The sequence below is a fragment of the Cryptomeria japonica genome, chromosome 1, assembly GCF_030272615.1.
Source record: "Cryptomeria japonica chromosome 1, Sugi_1.0, whole genome shotgun sequence".
Taxonomy (NCBI): Eukaryota; Viridiplantae; Streptophyta; class Pinopsida; order Cupressales; family Cupressaceae; genus Cryptomeria; species Cryptomeria japonica.
In genome coordinates, this window is record NC_081405.1 from 159,835,937 (window position 1) to 159,841,605 (window position 5,669).

Consider the following 5,669-nt stretch of genomic DNA (forward strand, 5'->3'; position numbering starts at 1 on the left):
ACGTATTTCACAAGTTCTTGGAAAGGAATATGATCTCATAGAACAACTTAAAGCTACCCCTGCTAAGATATCCCTTTGGGATTTGATTCAAACTTCTTCCGCTCATCATGGAATGTTACAAGATGCCTTGAAAGATTTGAATGTTCCTCCACCGAATACATCTAGTAATATAGCATCTTTGGTTAACTCTGTGATGAATCCTAAAGCTCAAATTGTGTTTACCCAAGATGAGTTGCCTACTAGTGAAATCCAACATCAATATGATCCCTTGATGATTGTGGTTATCATGAAAGACACTGCTATAAGGCGAACACTAGTAGATAATGGCTCTGGTCTTAATGTGTGTAGCATTAATCTTTTGCATAAGATGAATGTGGATACATCCTTAATTGAACCGGACTCTCGTCCTATTCGAGGCTTTGATAATGTGGCTAAAACTTCATTAGGTACTATCACCTTACCCATCACAGTGGGGCCTGTTACTTTGCCTACACCTATCCATGTTATGTCGGGAAATCTAACGTACAACTTGCTACTAGGGAGACCTTGGATTCACAGTATGCAAGTTGTCCCTTCTACATTGCATAGACAAGTTAAATTTATTTATAACAATAAGACATATACCTTGATAGGTGATACTAATTTTCAAGCTTGTTTGCAAACATCCACTTCTAAGGGGGGTTCTTCTAAGCCGTCCTCATCTAGTGATGAATCTTTAAATAAGATACCTATCGGTGAATCCTCGCTCTCCGATGATCAAAATTCTTTGGATGAGTCTGGAGCTCTTGGAGAAGATTCTTCTCGACTTGAAACTACACATAAGAAGGATTTTGATCCTAGGAAGATCCTCGAAGACGACGATTGGGGATCCCTTGATTTTAATCCTACCTTTGTGGGTGAATATAAGGTTCCTTCTAGAGAAATTAAAGTTGAAAAGAAAGAAGAAACTAAAAATCAATCAACCTTACCTGAATCTATGAGTAATAATTTTGTGGCCGCCTCTCAAACTTCTTCTCCTCACATCTCTAATTATGAAGAGTTTGATTCTTTGTCTTATGAAAAACCACCTTCTCTTCCTGAAATGGCTGATCGTTATGGTCGTGGTTTTCGCATTTTTGCTAAGCATGGGTATCATGGAAAAGGTTGTGGTGCTCATGAACAAGGGATAAGAGTTCCTCTAGAGACTAATTTTCACAATTATGCCTTTGGACTTGGCTTTAATCCCTGCAAACGTACTAAAGCTTCTAAAAGACCATGCATTAGTGTTAATGCTATTTCTACATCTCTATCAATACAACATCCTGAGTATATTGATGGGGATCCTTCATGTGCCTGTGCTTTGGATGTCTTCCCTACCGACAATGCTTTAGCTAAGTTCTTGGGAGCCTATGACACTCTTCCTCGTTATCATCACAATAGGGGACTCCCTTATTGTTTGAACACTGAAGCCTATTTTGGAAAAGAGATTGATAATGATGAGATTGTGAAAGAATTCCCTCAGTTAAAGGATACTCCTCAACAAAGTAATCTTCTCATAAGTGATACCACTGATGTTAAGATGGATCCTTGTAATAAAGAGAAAGTCATTAAAATTGGGAAATGTTTGGATGAAGAGGAACAAAAACAATATGAAGAACTATTGCATGAATTCCCTGAGATCTTTGCTTGGGCATATTCTGACATGCCTGGTATAGATCCTAAGATCGTTACTCATAATATTGTCTTAGTTCCTGATGCTAAGCCCGTGAAACAAAAGATTCGAAAAATGAATCCTAAGGTGGCTCTGCTTGTTAAGGCTGAGATTGAAAAATTATTGGAGGCTGGATTTATCCGCCCTATTGACTATTCCCCATGGATTTCAAATATTGTTGTTGTGGCTAAACCAGACAAAAAAATAAGAATGTGTACCGACTTTCGGGATCTAAATAAGGCTTCTTTAAAAGATGATTTCCCTCTTCCAAACATTGACATGATAGTTGATTCTACGGCAGGACATGCCTTGTTATCCTTCATGGATGGTTTTTCAGGCTACAATCAAATTTTTATTAACCCTCAAGATCAATTCAAAACTGCTTTCACCACTCCTTGGGGTACGTTTTGTTGGATAATGATGCCTTTTGGACTTAAAAATGCCGGTGCAACTTATCAACGAGCGATGACCCTTATCTTTCATGATTATATGCATAAGATTTTAGAGGATTATGTTGATGATATTTTGGCCAAATCCTTTCTTCGCATGGATCATGTTAAAATCCTTCGTCAAATCTTTGAAAGAATTCGTAAATATCACATGCGCTTGAATCCCCGCAAATGTGTTTTTGGTGTGGATAGTGGAAAACTATTAGGGTTCATAGTTTCGCATTGTGGGATTGAGGTGGATACTAAGAAAATAGATGCTATTGTCAACATGCCACCTCCTAGAAATGTGTCTCAACTTAAAAGCTTACAAGGAAAGATTCAAGCTATTCGTAGGTTTGTGTCTCAGCTTGTGGATCGTACCTTTCCTTTTACTCAACTTCTTAAAAAGGATATCACCTTTCAATGGAATGAGGATTGTCAGCAAGCATTTGAAGATTTAAAAGTGTATTTGGCTAGTCCTCCTATTCTTCAACCTGCCGAACCTTCTAAACCCTTCCTTCTGTATACAGCTGCTTCCTCTAATGCTCTTGCAGCATTGTTGGCACAACATGATAAAGATGGTAAGGAATGTCCGGTTTATTACATAAGTCGTACCTTACTCGATTATGAGACCCGATATTCTGCGATAGAAAGACAATGCTTGGCCTTGGTATTTGCGACTCAGAAATTGAGACATTATCTTTTAAATTCAGAAGTCCATGTCATGGTAAAGTTTGATCCTTTGAAGCATCTTTTCTCTAAAACTGATTTATCAGGATGTCTAGCTAAGTGGGTTATGATGTTAACTGAATTTGACCTTAAATTTGTTTCACAAAGAGCAATTAAAGGACAACCGTTGACCGATCACTTAGTTGAGGCCCCTTCACCTTTCTCCTTCCCTAACCCTAAGTCCTTTCCTGACGACTTCATTCTTTCTATAGAGAAAGATGAAACTTGGGAGTTAAACTTTGATGGCTCTAAGTGTCGTACGGGATCGGGGGCAGGTGTTGTTCTGATTTCTCCTACAAAGAAACCTGCTCCCTTATCCTATCGTCTAAATTTCCTGTGTACCAATAACATTGCTGAGTATGAGGCTCTTATAGCGGGAATAAAAGCAGCCTTAGCTCTGAACATAAAACACATACATATCTATGGAGATTCGCAATTGATTATAAGACAAGTAACAGGAATATATCAAGCAAAACAAGACAAATTATCACAATATAAAGATCTTGCCATCTCTTTATTACAGAAATTTGATTCTTATACCATGGAACCTGTTCCTCGAAAAGATAATCGACATGCGGATGCAATGGCATGTGTGGCTTCTCTTGTATCTTTAGAGGACCCCGTGGTTGATCTTAAATTTTTTATTCACAACCTTATTTCTCCAGCTATTGTAGACGATTCTAGCTTGGTAATATGTTGTGATTTTATAGACTCAGATGAATGGTACTCACATATCGTAAGATATTTGACCGATGGTATCTTTCCTGATTCCGCTAATAGGAACACTAGGGCAAGAATCCGCAAGCTGTCTGCTAGGTATATCATTCTTTCTAATGTCCTTTACCGAAGGGGTTATGATGGTCTTCTCCTTCGTTGTCTTAACAAGTCGGAAATCCCTGTTGCTCTTGAAGAGGCACATTCAGGTGCCTGTGGGGGGCATTTTGGGGGCAAATCCTTGATTCATAGATTGCTTCATATGGGATACTATTGGCAAACTATGCAGAAGGATTCCTTTTCATTTGTTAAAAAATGTCATCAATGTCAACAACACAATAATCTGATTCATGCTCCTGCCCAAGAACTTCGTTCTCAAGTAGCTTCTTGGCCTTTCTCCACATGGGGTTTGGATCTCATCGGAAAAATCTCTCCTCCTTCATCTCAAGGACACACCTTCATTATAACCGCAACAGATTACTTTACGAAGTGGGTAGAAGCTATTCCCCTTCGCTCTACTACTGTTGAAGTGATTTGTCATTTTTTTCTAGAAAACATCATTTCTCGATTCGGGATACCTTCTACTATAATCTCAGATAATGGAACATCATTTAAGAACAAGGATGTGAAGAAATTCCTCGAGAATTATCATATCAAACATCAATTTTCTACACCATACTATCCTCAGTCAAATGGTCAAGCCGAATCATCCAATAAGATAATTGAACAAATTCTTCGCAAAACCGTGAATAAGCATGGTAAGGATTGGAGTAACCAGCTAATCTATGCTCTTTGGGCTTACCAAATGAGTGTACGAATTGCCATAGGAACTACTCCTTATAATCTTGTTTATGGTGCTGACGCTATTATGCCTTTAGAGCTAGAGATTCCATCACTTAGGGTTTCTCTCAAAGGTATAGTAGATGATGACTCTTATAGAGAACAACGACTTCAACAGCTTGAGATGCTTGATGAACAGCATATAAACGCTCTTGAGCATATTCAAGCGTATCACAAAACTCTACAACGAAGCTATAATGATAAGGTTATTCAACATTCCTTCTCAGTAGGTGACTTAGTCCTCTATGAGAATCAGCGCAATGTGAATGCCTTACCTGTAGAAAAGGGAAAATTCAGTCCTAATTGGCTTGGACCATACATCGTTATTGAGGATTATGGATCAGGTGCTTACAAAATAGCGGATGTAGACGGTACGCCTCTTAAAGAACCTATAAATGCTATGCACTTGCGTAGATATTATGCTTAATTCTTCGTTCCTCAATTCTTCAACATTGGATAATATGTTAGTGTCTCTTAATTAAAGCAAAATAGAATTAAATGTTATGATGTTTTGCTTCGTTCTTGACAAGTGTGTTTCTTTACTTCATGGTTTGTCTTGAATTCATTTATGTAAATTGTGAAAGATTTACATTCCATTATGCTAGCATATTATACAGTGTCGTTATGTGTTAAGTAGAATCGTATCATGTTGTGTTTAAGTTCAAAATTAAATCACATTAGTTATATGATTCTTAGACTTAATGCATATTTCTTCCTTATCATCAATGTTGTACTTGATTAAATATTTTAATTAAGTCACACATGTATCAATTTAATCATGGAGCATTGAGAAATCAATCACATGGAAATTAAATTCTGAACATACATGTACATTTACCAGATGTATTAAATTTAATCAAAACAAACTATACATTGTTTTAAGCATTAAAGATAACACATTTGAGACAAAAGAGAAGCATGTATATATACATATATATATGTGTGGATCGTATACAAATATAGGTCACTGTATATCCAAAATGTGACCTCTCTTTTACATCATAAGATCAACTCCTATCCCTAGGGCTAGTGGTTGGAGAGTGTCGACTGGACGCTCCCTCCTGATCTAGCCATGAAGGTGGACCCATGGGTGTGTAGCGCGATACAGACCGTGAGTGACTCCGAGAGGAACTCCTACGATCCCTATCCATAAGGATCGCGCGATAGGTGGTAGTCTCAGCCTGAGCCGCTGCTAGATCTCGCTGCGCCTGCCGGAGGTCCTCTGATAGGACTCTCTCTCTTTGCCGCGCCTATTGGAGGTCCTCTGA